Source organism: Polyodon spathula, chromosome 4 (assembly GCF_017654505.1).
Source record: "Polyodon spathula isolate WHYD16114869_AA chromosome 4, ASM1765450v1, whole genome shotgun sequence".
Lineage (NCBI taxonomy): Eukaryota > Metazoa > Chordata > Actinopteri > Acipenseriformes > Polyodontidae > Polyodon > Polyodon spathula.
The window spans coordinates 46,127,492-46,154,060 of record NC_054537.1 but is presented as its reverse complement, the minus strand read 5'-3'; positions in this window follow the sequence as shown (position 1 = coordinate 46,154,060).

The window sequence follows — 26,569 nt, the reverse complement described above, 5'->3', positions numbered from 1 at the left end:
CATTATTTTATACAGCGCCTTTCAAGGTGGACCACCATCACAAAGCACTTTACAAGATGCAGTAACAACAAGAAGATCCATAATACTTTAAATACAGAGAAATGCATAATACATGATATACAGTAAAAAAAAAAAAAAAAAAAAAGAAAGCATAATACATTAAATACAGTGGAAAGTGTGGAATACATGATAGTAGCATAATACATGAAATAGTACATTAAATACAGTGGAAAGTGCATAATACATGATAGTAACATAATACATGAAATAGTACATTAAATATAGTAAAGAAAAAAAACTTAACTTAGCAGTGTCAAATGCTTTGTGAATATAACCCACAGTATATAAATTACTTTTTTTAAAATCACTTTTCTAATAAATATCCATGCAATGTTTTCTCTGCTGTTTATGTCAGTCATGTGTATTTTTTTAATGTATTTTTCTTAGAGCCTCTTAAAAGTCTACAGGGTTGAAAGACTTAAAACAAGCTCACATAAAACTGACAAAGGCACATCTTGTTAAGTATTTGCCTATTTTTCTTAACAGATCTGAATAGCATCTAAATAAAAGGAGTTAAAAATAATTGCACAGATAGATTGAAAAATAGAACATGGGATGACAGGAGGCTACAATATGATCCTGTAGTCCTAAAAACAGGTTTCAATTACTTTGCATTGTCTAATGCTCACTTAGAAGGTTTTCACATACTGTAGCACAAGTAAAATACATTGTTAAATCACACAGCTTACTATGCCAGTTTACAAACTTAAATATTATTTCAACAGATGACGATGTTAATGTATTTACACACTCCTTAAAATTCAGTATATTAATTTGTCAACTGATGCAAATGGGTTTCATGTAATGTGTGTTGTCACATTGGTTCAATAAATGATTTAACTACATTTAACTAATTCATGACTATCGATTTTGAGCTTTAACTTTAACAAAACTATATTTTATATACAGTGAAAACTTGCTAATAAAGTTAAGCCAATTTATGTACACTGATTAATACATTTGAAGAGTTTAACCATTCTAGATGATTAAAGATGGTTGATAGAAGGTAGTATAAAGCATTTTTAGAGATTGCATAGGGGATTGAAAATTTCAACTGCAGATGACAGCTTTAATACTGAATACAGGGGTTGCAAATCAGATATGTAAAAGAGTGGCCTTAACTATAAGGAGACCTTTTTACTAGGGAGGCTTTCAAGCAAGGTTTTTACAGTTTTTAGTCATTTACATTGGCGGGGTTTCCATGGAAAAAAAAAAAAAAAGTCTAACAAGTAATTTGGGTTTCCATGTAGTTTCCTTTTAGGGAGAGAAATTATCCTTCGAATGCAAACAACCTAATTAATATAAAAATACAGGCGGGTACATTTAAATATTTCTGTCTGAGTTCCAATTTGACCTTGCACGTCTACTGATATCGGTATCAGCTATATATATATATAATATATATCTAATATATATATATATATATATATATATATATATATATATATATATATATATATATATATATATTTTTTTGTTTGTTTTATTATTAGTTATATTTGTTTAGTTGTAGTTTATATAGTTTTTAGCAAAAGCTAAACATGGCAACGTATGTAGAGAGTAACAACAGGAGTGATGAAGATTTCGAAGTTGGTTCGGAGGATTTCAATACCAGTGACAGTGATGCTGACTTATACTCAGCGATGATGATGATGATGATGAAGAGGATGTGGAGCCAAGAACAGTACAAACCTTACAAACAAAAGAGCATGCAGCTACTTTACAGGTAAGCCAGCTGCAAACGGGAAGGTGTTTGGTCTGAAATGGCAGTGCTGTGATGAAATACTATCAAAACACAACACTGGGTACAAGGCAATAAAGCAGGCATCTGCGGCAGCCAGACCCATCACAATACCTGTGCAAAGTAGTCCTGTACATGCATTTGTGTCTATCCCTCCAACACAAGGGAATCAGAGACCGCAAAAAAGGTGCAGGGTCTGCTGCGAAAATGAAAACAAAAGAAAGGACACAAGAAAAATGTGCAGCGGTTGTGAAGGCAACCTCGGGTTCTGTTGTATTGAACATTTCAATAAATGGCACAGAGCAACTAAATAATGGCACACATTTTGATGTTGTTTAATTTTTATTTGATAATTAATGTTTACTGATTATTATTGTTATTAGCAGCATTTTTGTTTTCATTAAACAAAAAAAACTGTTTATCTCTATATTGAACATGGGTATGTAGTACACAGGAGCATAAAGGGTTAATGAAAAACATAGTTTAGGTCATTTATTTGTGTTTTATTCATCATATGTTAATATTTTATAGCAATTACAGGTTTGAAAACATTATTATTATTTTCAAAATCTGGTACCTGGGGATGGGCTTCATTTTTGTTGAAGTGGTTAATGATAAAAAAAAAAAAAAAAAAAATAGTGAAATAGTCAAAAAAAATAGTCATTTACAGACTACCCTGCTTGCCCGCATTTCCCAATTATATTTTATTATTATTATTATTATTATTATTATTATTATTATTATTATTATTATTATTATTATTATTATTATTATTAACAACAACAACAACAATACCAGAATCTGAAATCTGCATGGACAGTGCAAGGCTCTTGTAAATAGATTGTGGTTATATTTTTATTTGCTGTTCTTACTGGGGATTCAGTATACCCGCAGTATAAACAGTTCAACACATTTCTCAATAGTTGCTAATCCACCCAGGCATTTTTGTAACTTTCTGGAACTTTGTGCTGATGTTAAGCTCCATATTTGTCTTTTTGAACAAATTCATGGAACTATTTTTTTCTTCATGTTTTCTAAAGTAAATCTTGCTCAACGAATTAGGTTTATGAGATTTTATTTCAACTCTACAGGAGACCTTTGGAACCAATTCCCAGCTATGCTAGTTTAATACATTTTTGGGTACAAACGTGACTTTTTTTGATCTACTGCTACTTAAGGTTAGTGTACAATGAACTGCATCTTTGTTATGGGACAGAAAGCAATCAGCTATCCAAGCATGAAGAAAACAAAAGTGTAAAGAATGAAAAAAAAAACCTTCTGTGTTTTGCAAAGGGCTTCATTATTTATTTATTTTTTGCAAAGGGCTGCATTTTTTAAAATGTGTAGTAGCTTCAGTATTTTTTTATAACCTTCCTCATTAATCAACTAAACTATAAATCACTATCACTTTATGAGTAAAATAGAAATAATTTGAAGCGTAAGGTATGTTTTTCTGATATGTTTCCATGTTATCTATGCGTGCTACATCACATTCTCACGACAATGGAAAGAGAATTTGGAGTTTTTAAATTGCATGGAAACCCTTCCATTGATACTAGAATTTGTGAATCCAACAGATTTTTTTAAGCTATAAATGTAAATAGCATGTCAAAATAGAAAAATATTACAGGAAATGTTTAGTCTGATAGGAACTGGGGATCTGATGAGGGTTTCTTCATTAGCTCACCTCAATGGAGCTATACAGCATTACACTACGTTCCCTGTCATTTATTATGCACTCTCTACATACATATATACATATATCCTTACTCTTAAATAAATAACATGCATGCTATCACAGATTTAAAACATTAAAATATATGATGTGAGTGGAGCTAGTAAAAATGGTTTTGATTATTAATCTTGCCATTTAATAATTTTTCTCACACTTCATGAATAGACAAAAATATGTCATACGGATTCACCATGGATTTATATACATGTGATGCAGACTCCATGTCAGAAGATGAATATCTTTGCCAGGCCTGTGAGATGCATAAGAATGCTGCAGCACCAGACTTGAAAGTGCCACTACTTCCACACAGAATGAGCAATAGAGTAATATATCAAATGATAATGCTCAAATTTGGACACACATGTACATTAAATAGTTTTAGCAGTCTGGCATTTTTAGTTGAGTTATTTTTCCTAGTCTTTTGAAAAACGCTATTTAAAACTACTTTTGAGTCTGTATATCCAAAAATACCTCACCTGGCTGATGTTCTGCCAACGTCATTCCATAGATTCACCATGAATGTATAAACCTTTAATGCAAACTCCTTGTGAAAAGATGGATAGATTTGCCAAGCAAGTAAGTTGCAACAAGAATGCAAAATGTTATCAAATTTGAGCAAACTTCCTAACTAACAGGATCTCATATTAAATTCACATGAAGTAAATCCTTTTACGAAACCCTTAAATCTTCTGTTTAAAAACCGTCTAAAAAAAATAAATAAATAAATACTGCTTAATATTTATTTATTGTACTCTACTATTGTGTGTTTTTATAATTATGGATGAGCTACATTAATTCAACACTTAACATCAATGTCACAACACTGAAAAATATGTTTTTTGTTTATCAGACATATGGCTGATTAATTCATCAATGTTTTGCACCTACTGTAAATCAAACGTTATACAGAGTTAAAAGCCGTACAAGAAACCACCCTACTGGCCAAGAATGTTGAGAGTACATCCTTCAGCATTCTCCAAAAAAAAGGAAGTCCAACCAGCAGCCTTTCACATGACATCATAAAAGCCTCATTTATCACCAGCCACCAAACATTGAGAAAATCATAACATCCTTTCAGGAAAATCATGTGGAAAATAATCAGATTTGCTTTGATGAAAGCTTTCCGAATCAGAGTCCAAGTCCAGTGCTCTTTCTGTAACCCTTTGAAAGTGTTTTTTTATGCCAAGTGTAGAGTTGGCAAACCACTGTGGAAGCAGTACTTCATAGTGCCTTCACAGAAACAGGGTGGCACCCATTCAGGGTATTAGGAACTCCCTTTTATTACTTACAACAGGCATAAAGATACTGAACGACAACCACTCTGTATAAACAGTATACCACTCAACAAAATCTTCCGGCTGAGAAATCCTGTTGAAATTTGAATTCACTAGTTACAGACTGGATATTCAGGAAGTATTTAAAAAGCAGCATGTGACTTTATTTATTTATTTATTTATTTTACTCGAACCAGCTGTTCAACTGCAGCCCAGCCCAGCATGGCCAGTTGAAAATAATTGCTGGAGTGTTCATCAGGGTTAGTAATATCTGAAAAGTAGATCTTTTCTCTTCAGCTACCTTGGCACCCAACTTCTAAAGGCATTTGTACCACTGTGAAAGCGTATGCAAAGGTTATGGCAAGTATTCAGAGTTAAAGAATATCATAACATAAAACTAGTAAAGAATTCCTTACAGTAGGCTTTAATTCTAATTATTAGAATAATCCCTTTTGCCACTTTTAAGAGTACCAAAAACTAAATAACCAACAGTGATAAAGATAACTGATTCTTTTGCTTGATATCTATGCGGTGTAACTTTTAAATAACTGCACCCACTTCTCAGTTTTTTGATGTTTGGAAAAGCTGCTAAAAGGACATTGGCCCCATAATTGATGTATGTTTTCATACCCTGGGTCCCCTTTGAATGTGGATTACCAAAGGTGTCATAGCAGGTTGCTCGGTGTTAGAAAGGAGAGGTTTGTCCTGCAGTGTCAGTTTCAAAGAATGTCAGTTTCTCTAAACAACAATTAATGAACACTAGTTTACTGTAAGTGCTCTGCAGGTAAACTTCATCAGCATATCCAACAATAATAATAACTTAAAAATAAATCCACAAAGATGATCTGTGATGTTTCAAAGGTCAGAATAGTGCTGGTCGCTTTCACAGAAAGCTTTACTCCAAAACTTTGCAGACATAGAAACCCTACAGCCACTTTCTTTAACACGGTCCCCAAGTTTTTTTTTTTTTTAAACCTGATTCATAATCCTAAATCTTGCAAATCATGACTGCTTAATGGATAGCATTTTTAAATATCCCCTTTTGTGAAGGAGTGGAGAGAAGGAAATGAATCACTGAGGCAGTCCAGAGCTGTTTATATGGTGTAATATACCATCTTTAACTGAGGGGAAAATGTTGACTATAGCATGTGGATGGAAGCCAAAATGAGAAGGGAAGTCTGAAAAGCAGACCCAGAGCCAAAACTAAGGAAGTTGCCCAGAGTCCTGGAACGAAACGAAAGAGCTGGCGAGAAAACTAGAAAGACTGGTCAAGAGCTTAGAATCTGGTGTTGAACAGACATATGCCATTCATTATCACAGTGTGTGATGCTCATGCATATATTATTTCCACTCTCAACAGAAACAAACTTGAAACCTGAGTAGGGTTACCTTAAATACATAAAAGATTACTATACTATACATTTAAATAAAGATTCAATGTATGCAATAACAAGTAAAATACCTATAAAATAAAAATAAAAACCTGAACATTTTTCATTAGATAAGTATTCACCCCCTTTGCTATGACACTCCTAAATAAGCTCAGGTTTAACCAATTGCCTTCAGAATTCCCACAATAAGTTAAATGGAGTCCATCTGTGTGCAATAAAAGTGGTTCACGTAATTGCAGATTAAATACACCTGTCTCTGTAAGGTCCTATAGTTGGCTAGTGTATTCAAAGCAAAGATACTACCATGAAGACCAAGTAGCTTTCAAAACAACTCTGGGATAAATTTGTGGAAAGGCACAGATCAATGGTGGAGTATAAAAAGATTTTAAAGGCATTGAATATCCCTTGGAGTACAGTCAAGTCGATCATTAAGAAGTGGAAGGTATATGGCACCACCCAGAAACTGCTTAGAGCAGGCCGTCTTCCCAAACTGAGCAGCCAGGTAAGAAGGGCATTGGTGAGAGAAGCCACCAAGAGGCCAATGAAAACTCTGAAAGGCTGACAGCGTTCCATGGCTGAGATGAGAGAAACTGTCCATGTGTCAACAATAGATCAGGTACTCCACAAATCTGGCTTGTATGATAGAGTAGCAAGAAGGAAGCAATTTCTGAAAAAAGTCCATGTAAAATCCCGCTTGGAATTTGCAAAAAGGCATGTGGGAGACTCTGAAAAGAAGTAGCAAAAGATTCTTTGTTCCAATCAAACAAAAATGGAACTATTTGGCGTAAATGCAAAGCGTTATGTCTGAAGCAAACCCAACACAGCACATCACCCAGGTAACACCATCCCTACTGTGAAGCATGGTGGTGGCAGCATCATGCTATGGGGATGCTTTTCATCGACAGAGACTGGAAAGCTTGTCAGTGTAGAGGGCAAAATAGATGGAGCTACATACAGGCAAATCCTTGAGGAAAACCTGCTTCAGTCTGCAAAAGACCTAAGACTGGAACGGAAATTCACATTTCAGCAGGACAATGACCCCAAGCACGCAGCCAAAGCGACACTGGAGTGGCATAAAAACAAGAACATGAATGTCCTAGAGTGGCCCAGTCAAAGGCCGGACTTTAATCTGATTGGGAATCTGTGGCAAGACTTTTTGCCAAGAAGAATGAGCAAATATTTCACGATCCAGATGTACAAACCTGGTAGAGACTTACCCCAAAAGACTCACAGCTGTAATTGCTGTAAAAGGTGGTTCTACCAAACATTGACTCAGGGGGGTGAATACTTATCTAACCAAGAAATTTCAGTTGTTTTTTTTTTTTTTTCATTGACTGTTGTTTCAAAAGAAAAATTCTCTTGCCTCTTCAAAGTGTTGAGTAGGTTATGTAAATAAAAGGGGGAAAAAATCCCATTTAAATGCATCAAGATTTCAGGTTGTAAAACAACATACTGTGAAAATGTGAATACTTCCTGTAGGCACTATATATATATATATATATATATATATATATATATATATATACACACACACACACACACACACACACACACACACACACCTTCATATTTACAGTATACTAATCTTTACTGGTTCAAAGGTTTATTTCATTGTTCTCTTGGCACAAACATTTAAAGAGATGTTATCATGAAGCAGTCAATGAGGTATAGATTTTTGAACATTGATGACTACCTGCTACCAACCATGCATGATGGGAACTGTTTCAGAGAACAATGGGGAGTAGTATTCCTACCATGATACTAAACAGTCACAACTTCCCTTAATGTTCCCTGCCGTTTGTAACACCTTCCTACAATAGGTCAGGTGATGCAGTTTCCAAATGATTAGGTTTCATCTCAGTGTGCTGTCTTGGAAAAGGGGAACTGCTATACAGTGCCAACTTGGAAGCCTGTCCTCTAAATAAGGGGAAACTCCTTCAGGAAATATCTCACTCCTACTGTCAATCTCTACAGAGGTTTTCCCCTGCACAATTGTTGTGCAAATATTCTTCTGAAAAACTATTTCTAGTCGCTTTTGAGTAGTCTCAAGAGATATCTCCTGGCTAAATAAATTAGATTCAATTCATACAAATATACACAAACTTTCAGTAATCCAAGTTTTACATTATTATTTTTTTTTTTTGTAAAATTGTTTCGTTGATACAAAAAATGGCCTTTAACTACAGAAGCTTGATGAAAACTGCAGGGCTCAGAAATAAAGACACAAATCATCTTCAGTGCCTTTAATAATTGCATTGATTCAATTCAAAATGTGTATTTAATTACGGTAAGACTGGTCACAGTATGCTAGCTAATGGACTAATTGAGATAGAAATAGACATGCAACACAAACGTAAACGTTGTTTTCTACAGTTCTCTGCATCTCACATCGATCTGTTTTACAACTGGACTGCTTGTAACAACTGGCACTCACTCAAGGTTAGACAGGCTTCAATGATCAGAGTATGCATCTGTGTGTGCTTACAGCTGGGTTGGGAGTACATTATTACTATGTTAGGTTAAGGACAGCCATTTTTATATTTCACCTAATTTCTACCATATGCCTCCAAGACCTAGATATGCTCTGATTTGGCCAGCAGTGGTTTGTTACATCTGTGTTGTTATAAAATTTATTTTCATACCCATCTCTATGTTTATAAAAACATGATAGAGTGAATTGTGCAAATTTAGAAAAAAAAAAATAACCCAAAAGCAATGTTTCAGCACCTTGACACTTGTTATTTTTAGTTTCTATTGACACCTAAATTGTTCAATGATTTTAATTAATTAATTTACTATTAATTATTATTTTATATTGATTAATTAATGTATTTATTTATGTGGGTAACACTTTAAAATGATGTGTAATTCACTTTTTTTTTTTTTTTTTTGTAATTCATGTATGAACTAATTTATCAGCATGATAAATAGGAATTCATGACCAAAACATTTCTAATTCTAATAGTTTAATTCCATGTCTGCAATTCATCATAAATTACATATGAACAGATACTTATCTTAAAGTGTTACTATTTATTTAATACTGCGTTGACAAGGCAGTTCACCCTTCTTTGCATAAAGATAACATATCGTTCTGCTCCAATAACAAGGGGGCAGGGGTAGTTTTATTAGCTATTTGAATTTCGATTGGCAGGTCACTCATGATCTCTGCATCGTCTCATTGGTTTACAGTCGCAGCCAGCTTCCCTCAAATCTGGATCTGCACAGATTTCAACAGTTGAAGCTTAGTGATGTCACGCAGCAGCCCTCGAAGAACCAGCATCTGTGCAGAACTGTGCAAACCTGCAGAAATCTGTACTATAAGAACACGACCAATATTAATAGTAAAAACAGTTAAGTTGGCATTACTATAAAACAAAGCCAGTAAGGTTTTAATACCATTTTCTGACCAATAATGAAAGAGAATACATGATTATCTCCTTGTCAAGATCAGGTAAGATTCGTGTTTCATTTTGATAGTTTACGCAATTCGAAAAGGTTCACTGTTAATTTTTAACTGCACATGCCACAAATCCGCTTATCTAGCAGAATGTAATCTATAATCATCACCTGTCCTTTGTCAAAAAACTCCCCAAAAAACAAAACAAAACAAAAAAAATTACGACTTCCTGCAAAAGGCTTAGGTAGGCAATAGCCAGCCACTGTTTCACTTCCTTACGGAGGGAGGAGATAGGATGTAACCACAATCTGGGACAATGGTATGCATGGTACAAGGTTGCTACCATATCAGCCAATGGTGAAATATGTGAGATTTAGGTATTTCCTATAAAATGCTACCAGAATGTAACAAAATGTTAGGTTATTATCATAACCCTTGTTCCCTGAAATAGAAATGTAACCATTACCTAACGGGTGTTTATCCTAAAGACCCTGAGAATCTGAATATGATATATCGAAAGCTGCAGGTCAGAGTCTGTAACACAGGCATGCCTGCTCCCAAGGGCATAATTGGACTGTAGACACAGACATCATCATATTTTTTTCTTCAAGACTGCTGCAATCATGGACGCAGTGACCCTGAAGGTTAGTGGTTACATTTCTATTTCAGGGAACCAGGATTATGGTAATAACCTAATGTTCCCTATCAAGTATGAAATGTAACCATTACCTATGGGTCGAAATACCAAAGCTGTCGCAAGGTAATATTACAGACCAACTGGAATACCACACAATTAAGAAAGGCTACCTTGCACCTTACCATTAGGATCCCAGTACAAATAGCTAGGGCTAAAAGACTGAGGGAGAACTCACCTCTGTGTTTATGTTGTAAGGGTGGACCCTGAAGGGTTTTGTGGATCTATGACATTCAGCTGATAGAACTGTGTAAAAGTAAGGGAAGTGGCCCAAACCGCTGCATCAGAAATGTCCCTGACAGATGCACCCTGGAACAAAGCCTAAAAAGTTGTCTTGCCCCTGGTGGAATGGGCAGTGAGCTTTTCTGAAGGGGGCAAGCTGGCTCACTCATAGGCAGTCTTGACTGTGTCTGCTATCCATCTGGACAGCCTGTACTTAGAAAGGGCAAAGCACATGGAGGTGCCGCTCTTTGTCAAACTAGAAAGGAGGCGGCTGGAAAGCCTCCAATTCCACAGTCTGGTTGATGTGAAATAATGAGATGGTTTTCAGCAAAAAAGCAGGATTGGTACAAAGTGTAACCTTTGTCCTGGCTTCTGCAAAAATTAAGCAGGCTTTCACAATCAAAAATGCTTGCATCTCAACAACCCTCTTAGTGGATGTTATTGCATGCAATAAAGTCACTTTAAATTATAAGTATTTCAGCTCAACACTTCAAGTACTGCAGGCACCACATTAAGCCACCAACGAGGGACAATGTCCTTTTATTATTATTTATTTATTAGCAGATGCCCTTACCCTGGGCAACTTACAGTTGTATACAAAAAATCCATATCAAGAATTACAGTACAATTAAGAGCAAGATACAAAATACAATGACTTCAGTCCTAATAAGAGTAAATACAAAACACAGTATGATTTGATGTCGGGGCAGTTCAAGAGCAAATAACATTGTTGAGTATTACATCAGAGTTATATACAAGAGTAGGTGAAAGACAACATACTACAGATTCGGTTAAGTGCAGGATTAAATACAGTAAAATAGAGAGCAGATAAGTGCAAGTTAAAGTGCATTAAAGGCAGATTGCTATATTTTCCAGAAGGGAGTAGTTGAATTTTACAGGTGTTGTCTGAAGAGGTGTGTTTTAAGGAGGTGCCGGAAGGTGGATAGGGACTGAGCAGTCTTGACATCCATAGGATGGTCGTTCCAGCACTGTGGGGCGAGGAAGGAGAAGGAGAGGGCTCTGGAGACAGGGGAGCATAGAGAAGGTACAGCCAGTCTTCTAGTACAGGCAGAGCAGAGAGATTGAGTGGGGGTGTAGGGAGAGATGAGGGTCTGGAGGTAGCTGGGTGCAGTCTGGTCAAGGCATCGGTAGTGAGTACATCTTGAACTGGATGCGAGCGGTGATCGGGAGCCAGTTGACTGAGTAGAGCAATGGAGTATCATGGGAGAAGCACTAGGTGAGCTGCAGAGTTCTGGATGAGCTGGAGCGCACAGGTGGCAGACGCAGGGAGGCCGTCCAGGAGGGAGTTGCAGTAGTCTAGGCGGGAGAGTACCAGGGCCTGGATGAGGAGTTGCATGGAGTAGTTGGTAAGGAAGGGTAGGATTCTTCATATGTTGCTCAGGAAGAAATCTGCAAGTGCTTGCTAGAGTGGAGATTTGCTGGGAGTAGGAGAGGCAGGGGTCCAGTGTTATTCCGAGGTTCTTGGCTGAGGAGGAGGGAGAGAGCGTGATAGATTCTAGAGGAATTGAGATAGAGAGATCAGAGCAATGGGAAGATGAGAGGGGAAGAAAGGAGGTCAGATTTAGTAAGGCTGATTTTCAGGTGATGCAAGTGCATCCAGGAAGAGATAGCAGTCAAACAGGTAGAGATTTGGGAGGGGATCTTGGGGTCAGAGGGTGGAAGGAGAGGAAGATCTGAGGATCATCAGCATAGAAATGGTATGAGAAACCATAGGATGCGATGAGGGGGCCCAGGGAGTGGGTGTAGAGAGAGAACAGGAAAGGACCCAAGACTGATGGTGAGGTGTGGAGGTTGAGCCTTGCCAGGTTACCTGATAGGTGTGGTCGAAGAGGTTGGAGGAGACCCAGGTCAGCGAGAGAAGATAGTAGAATAAAGTGATCAACAGTGTCAAAGGCAGCAATGAGATTGAGGAGAATTAGGACTTGAGTAGGGAGGGGGTCCAGGGCACACGTGGTGGGTTTGAAGCTCTGGAAGAGGGAGGAGAGGTCAGAGTCTGAGAAAGGAGACAAGGAGGAGAAGGAGGGTGAGTTAGTAAGGGAGACAAAGGTTGTTGGGGTTGGATCGGGAGAGGGTGGTGGGGAAAGAGAGATGTTAAAGAGTTTGCGGATATCAGATTTTAGAGGAGAAGAAAGAGGCAAAGTCTTCAGAGGAGATGGGAGGAGGGAGGCGGAGGGGGGAGGGTTGAGGTAGGAGAAGGTAGATAATAGTTTCCAGGAGTTGATAGTGGAGGATTTGATAATAGATTGGAAATAGGAGTGTTTGGTTCTCTTCCATTTCTTTTCCGCAGAGTACAGTTTTGGTTCTTGATGGGGGCAGCACAGAGGAGTGCCAGGGTTGGGGAGGGAAGGGGAGGGCAGGTCAGGAGGTGAGGGGGCAGAGGGAGTTGAGGGAAGAGAAGAGGGTGGAGTTAGCAGAATCTACAGAGAGTTGGGAGAAGGATTCGATGGGAGGGAGGTGAGAGAGAGCAGTGGAGGCAAGAACAGAGGGGGAGAGAAAGCAGAGGTTACAGTAGGAGGTGACAGTGGGGATAGGTGGTGTAGGGAGAGAGGAGAGAGACAGAGATAAAGATATGAAATAGTGATCAGAGGGGTCCAGAGGGGTGACAGATAGGGTGAAGGAGCAGCAGGCCCTGGAGAAGGTGAGGTCCAATTCAATTTTGATATGACAAGCCGAAATAGCTACCAAATAGACCTTTAAATAGGTCCTGTAAAAATTGCATTATAACTGTATGGGACAGGTTATGGGGTCAAAACCCTTAGGCAATATGTTGCCAAAATGTCCCCTGCGACAGTTTGCATTGTTTTGGCAAGCTCCACGGCTGACCGCTCAAAAGCTGTACCAGAGTTGAAAACCACAGTATCCTGGGCCAGTAAGTGGCTACTAATAGTACCCTGGCCCGGTCCTTCCTGATATTTTCTAGACACAGCGGATGAATGGCGAGCGGACGAAAGGCATACAGCAGCTGCCTCGGCCATTGGTGTGTCAAGGCATCTATTGCCAGTGAGTCCCCGGCTCCTGTTATGGAGAACCAGAGGGGATAATGGGTCGATTCTATTTGTGTTCTCTCAAACTGTTGCTAAATGAGGCTCACCACATCTGGGGACTCCCGTTGAGAGGAGATTTGTTGCCCAGTTTATGAGCCCAGGCAGATGACACAATGACAGGTGATCTTGTGCCCAAAGCAACAGCTTGCGGCCTACCTGATGGAAACTGGGGTACCTGAGACCACTCTGGTGGTTTATATAAACCACCACTGTAGTGTTGTCCATCTGGACAAGCACATGTCTCCCTTGAACCTCCTGTAAAAAATTCTACAAGGCTAGGAACACTGCCTGCAGCTCCAAAATACTGATATGGAGACACTGCCATGAGGGGTTCCATACACACCTTGCGCTCCCTTGCCACGCCATACAGCATATATATATGGGAAGAGCACCCCTTCACCCCTGCACCTGGAACTCATACGCTATCCCTTGGAAAGCAAATCGCAGGTACCTCCTGTGCCCTGGTTTTATGGGGATATGAAAATAACCATCTTTCAAGCCCACCATGGTGAACCAGTCGACTGGTCTGACTGATTGCAATACCTGTTGCATCATCAACATTTTGAACTTCCTGTCTGAGGTCATGGATCGGTTTAAGGCCACCATCCCACTTGGGCGCTAGGAAGTACCTGGAGTAGAACCCTTCCTCCAGCTAGAGGGGGTCTATCACGTGAATAGCTAATTTTTGCAGCAGAGCTGCTACCTTCTGAGACACCACCGCGGCGTCCAGTGGGTCCATTACAGTCACGCCCCCAAAGGGAGGGGGACCGTGCTTGAACTGCAATGAGTAGCTGGTCTGAATGGTAGTAAGCATCCAGATGTTCGTGGTATACTGATGCCAATGGCTCCCTGAAAAGAGGCCTTGGGCCTGTGGCAGCAAACTCCTAGGGCTGCTGTCCGGTTGGTGCGGGACCTATTAAAGCCTCTGCGGAGAGCAGTCATGGGCCAGTTCTGAACATCACCTCTGGCAGCAGGCATAGCCGACTGTGCTGGTCTTTGAGGCTGCTGGGGCCTAGAATGCTAGTTTTTGCACACTGGAGGTGGTTGCTTGGATAGTGCACTGCAGCGTCTTGTCCACCGCAAGACCAAGCGTATGCCCTGGTGTAATCCAACAGCAGTGCTTTGTCCCCATCAGGCACGTGTGCCTCAGAAAGCCAAAGTTGCCTAAGTGTAGCTATCAATGCAGCCAGGTTCCATGCATACTTATTAACTTATTAACCAGGTGCAGCTAATTCAGCTATTGTGGTGAGGGCCTGTGACTGTCAGATAGGTATGTCCTCCTGTGGCCAAACTGTGTCTATATCCCCCTGGAGCCTCAAGGGGACAGGCGGGGCAGGTGGTGCCAAACGTTTATGCAGGAATTCTACTAAAACAATTATTTGGTGGGAACCAGCTGCCCAGAGCTTTCCGAGTCCACTGATCACTTAGAACGGTGACTCTTCTTTCTTTGGGGGTAAGAGAAGGAGAAGGAGAAGCAGAAAAAGATGAGGAAGATGGTTTCCTGCGTGGGCTACTTTTCCAGGTCCATCATCCAGTCTCCCTTGGCACAGAACCATGGGTGAGGATGCCGCCACCTCACTAACAAAGAGTGATGGGGAAGATCGATGTGTAGAAGGGGTGCAAAACGCTCTATAGAGCTGTGGGAGAGACGTTTCTTCAACATAAACTTAAAGAAATGTGCACAAAACTCGCAGAAACTGTGGTTCATCAGTGCCTCCTTGGTGTGCTCTGGCACCAGGCAGTAAGAGCACTTGCCGTGCTTCCTCAATAGGTAGACTGGCCTTGAATGTCTCACAGGGAAAAAACCCAGACATGACACCAAAAGCAAGCAATGTAGTTTACAGTATACAAATGCACAGGTGCTACTTTAATCTGCTTATAGATAGGTTTGGATTTGGGTATTGGTTTGGTGACTTTAGCGCCAGGTCGGTACAGTATGGTACTAGGTTGTAACCTGGTCAGTTTGGTACCAGTTTGGTGACTTTAGCACCGGGCTGATACGGTATGGCACTGAGTTGGCACAGGTGTAGTAGTTTCGGTCCCCGTTCGATCCCGGTTCGGTACCTTACCTTACCTATCCACCGGTTCACAGTCATCACGGGTAGCAATGTACAGGGAAGCCCATCTGTACAAGCCACTGGCAAAACCATTCACTCAATACACACACGATACTAAGGGAAATCTGCTTGTTAGATGGTACTACAGCCTTCGCAATGGTGATGCTAAAAGCAGTTACCAAAACGGCATCAATATACTGTGGATGGGATTGCAAGCAATCAACACCCGAAGCATGTGCAGCAGCTGCTCTCACTATTGACCAGCATACGCGTAGTCTCTGTAAAAGAAAGAGAAAATACAATAACATATTACAGTATAATAATGTCTCATAATAAAACAAGAATAAAATGTCGCATAATAAAAATTAAAAATAATAACTTTAGCTGGAGCTACAGTGCCAAGAAAAAGTTTGTGAACTCCAATGATAATTATGGAAATTCCATAGTTTTACCATAATAGCCTTCTTGAATCGAAACCAATATTAACATTGCATTGTATCAGAAGATTCTAGAGGAGAATGTCAGGCCATCCGTCCGTAAGATGAAGCTGAACCGAAAGTGGGTCATGCAGCAAGACAATGATCCTACAAGCAGATCTACAAAAGAATCCACCAACACACCTAGCCATCTTACCTCTTGACCTCCATGACTACGTACTAAACACTGGTCAATTTGCTTCAGAATGACTGAAGAGTCTTATCTAACACAGAATATGAAAAGTCTACATTTGCAGGAGCCACAGTTGTTTGAAAATGACATTTTACACTCAGGACAAAGAATTTCAATATGCTGAAGACAGTTAATTTTTTCCTGTATATTTATCAGACTCCAGCCTTAAGCCGTGAAGCTTTTTATTCTTGATCCAGCAAGGCCAGCAATTATTAGTCCACTGTGTGTTCTTTCAGTCATTATTGTGGGATATGAAATCATCAACACTAGGGCTCAGAGCCAAAATCCCACAATGCATTACAGAGATTGCATGGCTCTTAGCATCATACTTTTTATTCACAAAGTTTCACAGCTTATATTCTTTTGCTCACACCAGACACAAGAATATGAATTTCCAGATCTACAGTATATATATGCAGGCACAAATGTATTTGAAAATCAAGTACAAGACGTTTGGTAGGCAAACAGCTGGTATATCTTTCAATACATGCACATGTAAAAACACTATGTTTATGTATAATAAATACAGCACTTTTAAATTAACAAAATACTGCTATAATGAGACTGGCAGTGAAATCTTGCCTCAATTGCATTCTTGTTAAAAATGTTTATATATTATAGCCTAAATCTATTTTCAGTAATTATCTACATTCAGCATTGCGGATAGCAGACAAGGCTGCCCAGCTACTCGGTCCTGTTCTTTAAGATATAAACATTTCATTTTTTTATCCATACTGGTTTATAAGTGCACATATGAAAGACGAGAGCTACATTGTTCAAGTGTTTTGAAAAATGAGAATACACTAATAAACCCTCCCTAAAACAGTTGAAATGGGGTGTCATGAACTGAATTGGGCCCTGTGATGCTTGTTGGGCATCACCCTTTACTTTGCCCAAGGAAATGGAATTGTCATTTGATGATCGAAAGGCTTTTGCATTGTTAATATACCTTTTTTCCAATACAGAGATACACTGTTGATTGAGAACACTGGCGTACTAGAGTATGATTTGGGCAGTTTATTTCTGGATCTGAGGACAATGGATTTATAAAGGTTGATTGAGTTCAGGAGTTCAGACAAAAGGATTTATGCTTTGAGGTAGTGGATTGGAAGACATCTGACAATTAAGAATTCAGGTGCACAAAAAGTCAAACATTTTTCATTGTTTTCCCACAATATTTGTCTGTTATTATGTAGCCAAAGCAGGATAATGTGTGGTGCAAAAAAAAAGCCTGGTGTCCCCTAAACTCAGAAAAGGACTTTGGCAGGTATTAAATTTGTCCATTTGCCTTGCTTGGACACTCTCACTATGGGCCGAGCCTGATCTTGACATTCTCCACGTTATCTGTACCACATCCTAATTTACAAATGAGAATGCCTCCGCTTGCTCCTTCCTACCATTAAGTAGTTGAATCACTTATCACACGCATACACACACACACACACAGCCACACAGTTCATGTGCCAACAGCCAGATGTTATCATCATGGGCCTTCTTTATAAATTGCTGCTGAAACCTGAGCAGTTGATGAGGCTAGCTAAGCAGTTGTATCTTTGACCTTACTGCATTAAACTTGTCCAATCAATTTGGGCTTAGTATAAACACTATTTCCCAGAGTCCCTTATGGCTGTGGTGAGAAGAAGTTGACTAAGCCTAAACATTTCTTAGCTGCAATCTTGTCTTACAGCACCGAGGGGATTTGAAGTGTATTGAGGGACCCGGAAAAACAGACAAGCACGTTGAATGAATTAGAGTCCTGTGAGAAGAGAAGTCGACACTGACAGTCCATTTATATGCAAGCATTTATCGCATTTAGTAAATTTGAAAAAAAAAAATCATAAGGAGTCATAATACTCAGAAGTGTATGCCTCATTTAAACCCCTTGCACTTTAAAGTTTTTGAAATTCACAAGAGAAACATGGGCAACCCAAAATCCAAGAAAAGGTTAACAAGGTTTCCCTCCATAATGTTTACAATATTTAGATAGATACCATGCAAAGAGTCAATACCTTATCATGTTATCTTATTGTGCATCAAATGGAATGCTATCTGCAGTACAATATGGGAATTGCAATTTGCGTGTAGCCTATATATGGATTTAGACAAGCTAGGCAGGCAAGACCACATTGTATTGGAAACCACAGTGACGTTATAAAGTTAGCAAGCATGAAAGCTCTCTTTGTACTGCACATTTTCCTCCAAATATTCTGCACACCCAAGTATGGTGCGCCTAACCTTTTCAACTGCAAATAAACAATTCTTTAGAAGTGAACGGTTAGGACAAAACTAAACACTGACAGTCCAACTCTCTGTGTTTAAGCAATCTCTATAAGGTGATGATGGAAATGTTATTTAATGCTTGTCTGCCCAAAGTGCTCTATTGAAAGTTTATGCACTGCTCAAATAAAATGTCCTGAATACTGTGGTCTCAAACCACATGACCTCATTAAAAGTGATTTGTAAAATATTTGATTCTCTTTGGAAAAGTAGTTAAAGCTGACATAAAATACATCATTGCTTGCCTTTGTCTCAGTGCTATTTAAATAATTAAAAGGCAGTTAAATCTATTGGATAGTGTACACAGGTCTTACCATTTAAAAGTCTGATTCATTCATTTTATTATATTAATAAAAAAAAGAGAGAGTAATAGTAACACCAGAACTAAAAACATAACCAGAAAACCCTTTCTTTTTAAGTTTACAGAAAAAAAAAAAAGTATTTTTAATAAAATATATTCCAGGAAATAATTAAGTTGCAACAAAACCTTTTGGTTTCATTTAGTAATTAACTGACGTACTCAGGAAACTTTGAATATATTGCAAATAACTGCCTTTGCATTAAAATGCTAATTATTTTAAAATATTGGGAAACAATGTAGAATTTTGCACTCATATCTCTACAGTGCAATTGGAATAAAAATAAAATTACAAAAATGGTCTGCCAAGATTTAAGAACATTTTTCCCAGTGACCAAGAACTAACAATTTTCATAACAGGCCAAGAACAATAATGTAGCCCTAATTGAACTGAAAGCATACTTTATAACTTTATTAAGTCTACAAAATGCTGTGTGAACTTTAGAATGCTTTAATAAATTGCTTTTCAGCAAATTTAATTCTTGTTTGGTGTCTCATGCCTCAGTACGTACATAAACATGGATAAATATAAACACATCACAACAACAGAACTGATCAAAGTAAATCCACTGTATTACCCTGCCTTCTGTGCTCATTGTTATTAGTTAACTGTTCTCAGTTCTCAGCAAGCCCTCTCTAGACTTGCATGGCACCTTTGAGTCACTGGCAGGTCACACTGTTGCCTGAGGATGCATCTTGACAATTCCCCATTTTCACCTCGGCTGCAACCTTATCAAACCTCATCTCGAAACAGGGGTTAGGTTTCCAAAAGCCCCACCTTTGACCCCCACAGCCTCTCCTGCAGAGCCTGACTAGCACAGCACAGCTGCAGGGCTTTCCGAAATTAGGGGACATTTCCATGTAACTCTCCTTCACAACAAACATGGAGGCTTTCAGTCAAATACTATATACCAATCTAGAAGGCGTAATTTCCTAGAAAAACTTTCCCATAATCTCCAGCAAACTGCCCCGAGCAAATCACAGTAGTGTCAATCAACAGACAACAGTTTATGCCTCCAAGCAACCCATGACCTTATAAATATGTCAATCTGTCATATATTGGTGACAGCATTATCACTTTTCATTGGAAACATATTTGTTTTCCTAATAACTGTATGCAGTAAATGGCTGCCAAAGAGCTCACAACATTCCATTGAAACCTAGTTATCCACCGTTCCTTCATTATACAACTGCAATGCATGCTGGTCATTTAATGTCAAGGTATAAGGTATTTCTCTGCATTGCTTTACTGACTAGGCTTAAACTGCTGTCAGTGTATGTGTGTCTCACACTACCTAATGTCACCTAAAATATCCTCCACTGTCAACACACAGGATTTCCTAAAGTAACCTCCATCAAGAACAGTGCCTGGGCAAAGTATATGAGATCGTGTACAGGGTCAAGGCCAATGCTTCCAAAAAAAGACGATAAGGGTAATGTTTATGATAAAGAATAGAGGGTGAAAACAAAACACAAATGATTTTACTCTGATCACTTGTGTTTTATTCTGATCACTTCAAATCTCACAGAATCTCAACCACTCAGACTAAAACAGTAAGAATTAATTAAGCAATGAAACCCGAAGGAGAGGGCCTCATCTTAGGCTCTAGCATTTAATGGCACAAGGAAGGCCTTGCTAGATGGCAAAGCCCTATTTTGAGAGTTATATTGCAATTGGAAAATAGCTGCATTATATATATATATATATATATATAATATATATATATATATATATATATGTGTGTGTGTGTGTATATTTTTTTTTTTTTTTTTTTTTGGGGGGGGGGTTTCATAATTTTATGCAGCATTAGTTTTTGTTGCTAATGAATACAGATGTTTTCCTCAATATTCCATGACTAATGTGATTTGCTCAGAATTCCATATGTGGTCCGGTAGCCTTTAGGTTTCAGTATCCCAGTGATGGACTGTATCTTATCGTGTTGATTTCCAATACCCGAAATAATAACCCAATATTAAAAAAATATAAAACATGTAACAGAATAAAAGTATCGGTAACTTTTTTTTTTTTTTTTTCAATTATGATTGGGGTGTATGTTTATATATTTGTGTAAGTTTCAGTATTTAAGTTACTGTTAGGTCCATAAACTGTATTAGCAAAAGTTTTAAAAAATACATAAATTGTAATTACAAATATCTGGTAGACTACATGTGTTAATACTGATCATGCTGTTTGTTGTGTAACTTGTTTAAAGTTTATTCAAAGCCTCCATGATTTGTGAGAGAAGAGAGCACAGTGCCTGTTATAATGATGATTTTATGAAATAAAGTTGCTGAAAGTAATTCAGTCTGCATCCAGTTGTTTGATTTCTACAACTTGTTAATCAAATTGAAGACTAGTTGCTATTGCTGTTGTAGTTACTGTATTACCACTGATAGCAAACACTATTCTCGATTGTATTTATTTAATTTTTTTCCCGTGCTATACCAAATTTAATTTGATATATTGAACGTATAGGACTGTGAGGAAGCAGACTTGGTCTAATCAACATTCAGAGGGTGTGCGTAAGAATAGAGATTTTCCTTCACCAAGCACATGAAAGGTAAAATACATAAATGAATCCTGTATTTACATATTTTCTGGCGGATTGATTTGGAAGGGAGATTAAACATAATTGAACAATAAAATTTGAGGTCCTTCGTCTGAGATTAAGGACCTCATATTGACCAATCAGGTTAAATGAAATCTCCTGTCCATTTTCTAATTCACAATTAAATACAGTTTAGAACTCTCATTATACAATGCTTTTGTTTTGAAGCACTCTACCTCAATTGTACAAAGGACAGTCTAAAAAGAATCAGGAACTAATGTTTAAGTTCAAAATTACTTGAATTAATTGAAGTTCTTTCCCACTGTCCCTCTTTTGTGGTTTGTCTCAACCTTTTATTTATTTTTTCAGAAGGTACAAAACTATACAGTAGGTGTCATATTACCTGTAGAGATACTGTATAGTTAAGTTGCAAGGTGTCCAATATACACTATATGCACTACATATGGTAAGCCAAGCTGTAAATCTAAAAAGAAACTTTGCCAAGGGGTGTCTAGACTGCCTTGCTTGAGGTATTTGTGAAATGCATAGTTCCACGGTTTTGTTTGGTTTTGATTTTATCAAACTACTTTCTAAAGTGCATACCAGTGCCTGCTTCAAATACGTCACCTTGCATCAAGAGATGACTATGATGTGGTATTGCAAGTAATACCACTATGACGCTTGCATTTAGATTGACAAATAAATAAGTTAACACATATGTAGGGTGCTTCTTGTATAGGAGATGTCACGGTGTCCGATATTTGCAAGAGATTGTGGCTACTCAAACTGATCAAAATTATATTATAATAAGGTAAACCACACAAATGACAGAATGTAAATGTCACAGTGTAATCTGTTGATATCCTATAAATAAGAAAGCTCTTTCTGCAAGTCAGTTTCACTGTCAATCTGCAAGACAGCAGATCAGATGGTCTTTCACAGAGGAAGTATTCAAGGTGCTCAGGTGGCAGGTGCTTCCTACTTGTGTTTTTAATGAAGATTCAAATGTGCCGAGAATGGGGAATGCTGGAGAATGTACTGTATGTATATACAATAATGAATAGAGCTCTAGCTATAGTGGGTCAAATTTGCTAAAATTGATCTTTTGCAGCAATATAGTAAGGCAGAGGCAAAAGTGACATCATATTTTGAGTTCTGTTTGACAGGTGCAGATGAAGGAATGTGAGTGTTCATATAAGGCAAGGAAATTATATTCACAATCAAGGGAAGCATTCTAGTGTTAATGGTAAAGTACAGTCACAAGACACATTGAAATATAGCCAAGTTCAATTTAATCTCCAACTTCTAATCATCTATGAACAAATAATGAATGAGGATTTTGTCAACAAACTCAAAAGAACCAAAACATGTGATTATGACACCTGTTGGACTCACAATAATGGGAAGCATAAAGATAGTATCTTCAAAGGAAACCTTCAAAGTCAGCTTTAATTCATTTTAAACAGAATGTCAACCAATCTAATTGTAGGACATCTTAGATGGTTTGCCAGCATTGTCAAAATATCAGTCATTTGACTCCCAAAGTTTCGTAATTTAAAAATGTCCTTTTTATTAAATTGTGCATGAAAAGTATTGCATAGACTTAAACAAACACAGCTGGCTAAAATCTAATAATAGAAGTCCTTAAATTAGGTTATAATAGAATCTTCAGGATTATATATATTATATATATAATATATCTAATATATATATATATATATATATATATATATATATATATATATATATATATATATATGTGTGTGTGTGTGTGAAAAAGTATTTGCCCCCTGTCTGATTTTCTGCATTTTTGAATATTTTTTACACTGAATGTTCATCAGATCTTCAACCAAAATCTAATATTAGATAAAAGGGACACTGAGTGAACAAATATCACAAAATTTTGATACTTATTTAATTTATTTATTAATGAAAGTTATGCAACATCCAATGCCCCTGTGTGAAAAAGTAATCGCCCCCTTAGACTCAATAACTACACCACCTTTTTCAGCAATAACTGAAACCAAACGCTTCCTGTAGTTATTGATTACTCACAGCGATGTGGAGGAATTTTGGCCCACTCCTTCATGCAGAACTGCTTTAACTCAATGACATTTATGGGTTTTTGAGGCTAAACTGCTTATTTCAGTTCCTGCCACAACATCTCAATGGGGTTTAGGTTTGGAACTTGACTAGGCCATTCCAAAACTTTAAATTTCTTGTTTTTCAACCATTCTGATGTAGACTTGCTTGTGTGTTTCGGATCATTGTCATTGTCATGACCCAGCTGCGCTTCAGCTTCAGCTCACAGACAGATGGCCTGACATTCTCCTGTAGAATTCTCTGATACAGAGCAGAATTCATGGTTCCTTCAATGATGGCAAGTCGTCCAGGTCCTGATGCAGTAAAGCATCCCCAAATCATGACACTGCCACCATTGTATACTTACTGAGGAATGCAGTGTTTGGTTTTTGCCAGACATAACGGGGACCAAGTTGGCCAAAAAGTTCCAATTTTGACTCATCTGTCCATAGAACATTGTTCCAGAACTCTTGAGGATCATCCAGGTGCTTTTTGGTAAACTTGAGATGAGCATTCATGTTCTTCTTAGTGAGCAGTGGTTTCCTCCTTGCTACTCTGCCATGAATCCCATTTTTGCCCAGTGTCTTTCTGATGGTGGAGTCATGAACACTGACCTTAGCTGAGGTGAGAGAGGCCAGCAGATCTCTGGATGTTGTTCTAGGGTTTTTTATGACTTCCTGGACGATTTTACGCCTTGCTCTTGGTGAGAGTTTAACAGGATGGCCACTCCTGGGAAGCTTCACTACTGTCCCAAACTTTCTGTATTTGGACAATGTGGCTCTGATTGTGGTTTGGTGGAGCCCCAGAGACTTAGAAATGGCTTTGTAACCCTTTCCAGACTGATAGACATCAACAGCTTTTTTTTTTTTTTTTTTTTTTTTCCTTTTGATAGTGGCACGATGTGCCTCTAGAACCTGTGTGCTGACAACTTCACTCTGATGGCAAGGACGGAAGTTAGTCAGATTTATATTGGGCAGGATTGTCCCAAATCAGGTCTGATTGTTAACCAAAGTATTCATACAGCTGACCCTAATTATCCCTTTAATTGTGTTCAGTTAACTAGAAGGGCAATCACTTTTCATACCTGAAGATTGCATGTTTGATTACCACACCAACCAAATAAAAGAAGCACCAAAATTTGGTGTCATTTTTTCTCTCAGGCTCCCTTTATATACTATTACAACCCACAAAAAGATCTGACCAAATTCAATGTGAAAAATGTGCAAAAATGCAGAAAATCAGACAGGGGGCAAATACTTTTTCATGGCACAGTGTGTATATATATATATATATATATATATATATATATATATATATATATATATATATATAGTTAGCTCAAAGAGCCAGCTTTCAATACTGTCACCACACAAATGTGTCACTAGCAAAGAAATCTAAGTTCCACACGCAAGTTCACAACCCCTCAACTCCAAGCTAGTACCACTGGATGCAAACCCTGTCATTTTTTCCTCTAGATTTAACCCCAGACAATACAAAATTGAAGAATAATGGCAGTTCAGCTAAGAATAAGCTTGAATGCAACTTCAAAAATTCAAAGTCTGCAGATACCTAAATGTTTTGCTTGATTCTTGTAGATCTCATCAACATCCATCAAAAAATATCTTTGGGTGAGTTATTTCGGCCTTAAAATTCTAATTTCAGAGGGAGCAATGACCAGTGGGGGGACTTTAAACCAATCGTTTTTTCACAGAATTTGGAAGAGTGGTTCCTAAGCTTCTTACAGCAACAATAACATTTTAGGACCCACATCCCCTACAGGTAGGGTGACCAGACATCAATAGTGAAAAATCAGGACACTTTCAGTTGGTGAGGGGGGGGGGGGGGGGGGGAGAAACCTTGTGAACTACTGCACAATGCAGGCGACGCAAACTGTGTATCTTTCTCTGTGGATAGGCATTTTTTATTCCTTTGCCTTCCAGTGTGCATTGCACTTAGGCAAAAACAAAAACTTACAGAAATGTAATTTTAAAAATAACAAATTACAAAGTGGTTAACTTTCTTGTTTATTGTTCAGATGAAAACAATATTTTAATCAGCCTATCAGTGCGTCTGCACTGGCTATACGTACCAGGTGGAACAGAGGCAGTGCTGTATTGTTTTGGTTTAGGTTGCTAAAATGTAGTTTTCAGCATTAGACATAAAACCCAAAAATGGACAACAAAGCAAAACAAGCAAAGTATTTTTTGGCTGAGAATCGTGACAAGACATTTTCCAAATAATCTTTACATGCAGATGGAAGTAATTGTATTGCACATCTTGTGATGTTACTTAAAGAAAATACGATTGATAGCTATAACTTCAGAATCACATATTAAATAAAAGGCTACTATAGAGGCTGCTGAACAGAATGTTAAACAAACAACAGCTTTCAGAAAACAAACTGGAAAATCAGCGCAGAAGAAAAGGTATTCCTGTGTTGGTTGTACCCAAGTTATATCAACACTACAGGTACAATCAAGCACAGCTACCTTGGTTCAAACAACCCTTGCTGTTTACTTTTTAAACACAGTTAAGATTTAGACCCGAATAGGCACATTTTCTTTATTTTTACTCGGCACTGATAAAATAAATTCCTGGATGGGACAAATAACATGACAATGAACGTGCTGCATACATGGACTTTATTAAAGAATGCCAGATGCCTTTGGGTAATTGAGTTTTGGGACTGTTTCTAATTGACGTCCACTCTGTATAGCTTGGCAAAGCTTTGCCTTACACTTCCAACAAATTTAGTGGATGCAGACGTGCAGTCTCAATGTGTGGGCAAATCCACACCTGACAGAGAATGTCGGCAGCAACTGTTATTAGATTCCCTTTTAACAAATGATAGAATTCTGTTTTAGTAAGTAAGCAAGTATCACTATTTTAAGGCTTTTATAGTGCTCTGCAATATTAGGTGGTATTTAATGTTTAAACAGGTCAGTGAAATGTCAGTGAAATCCTAATTATAATCCTATTCCTAATCGGATGGCTT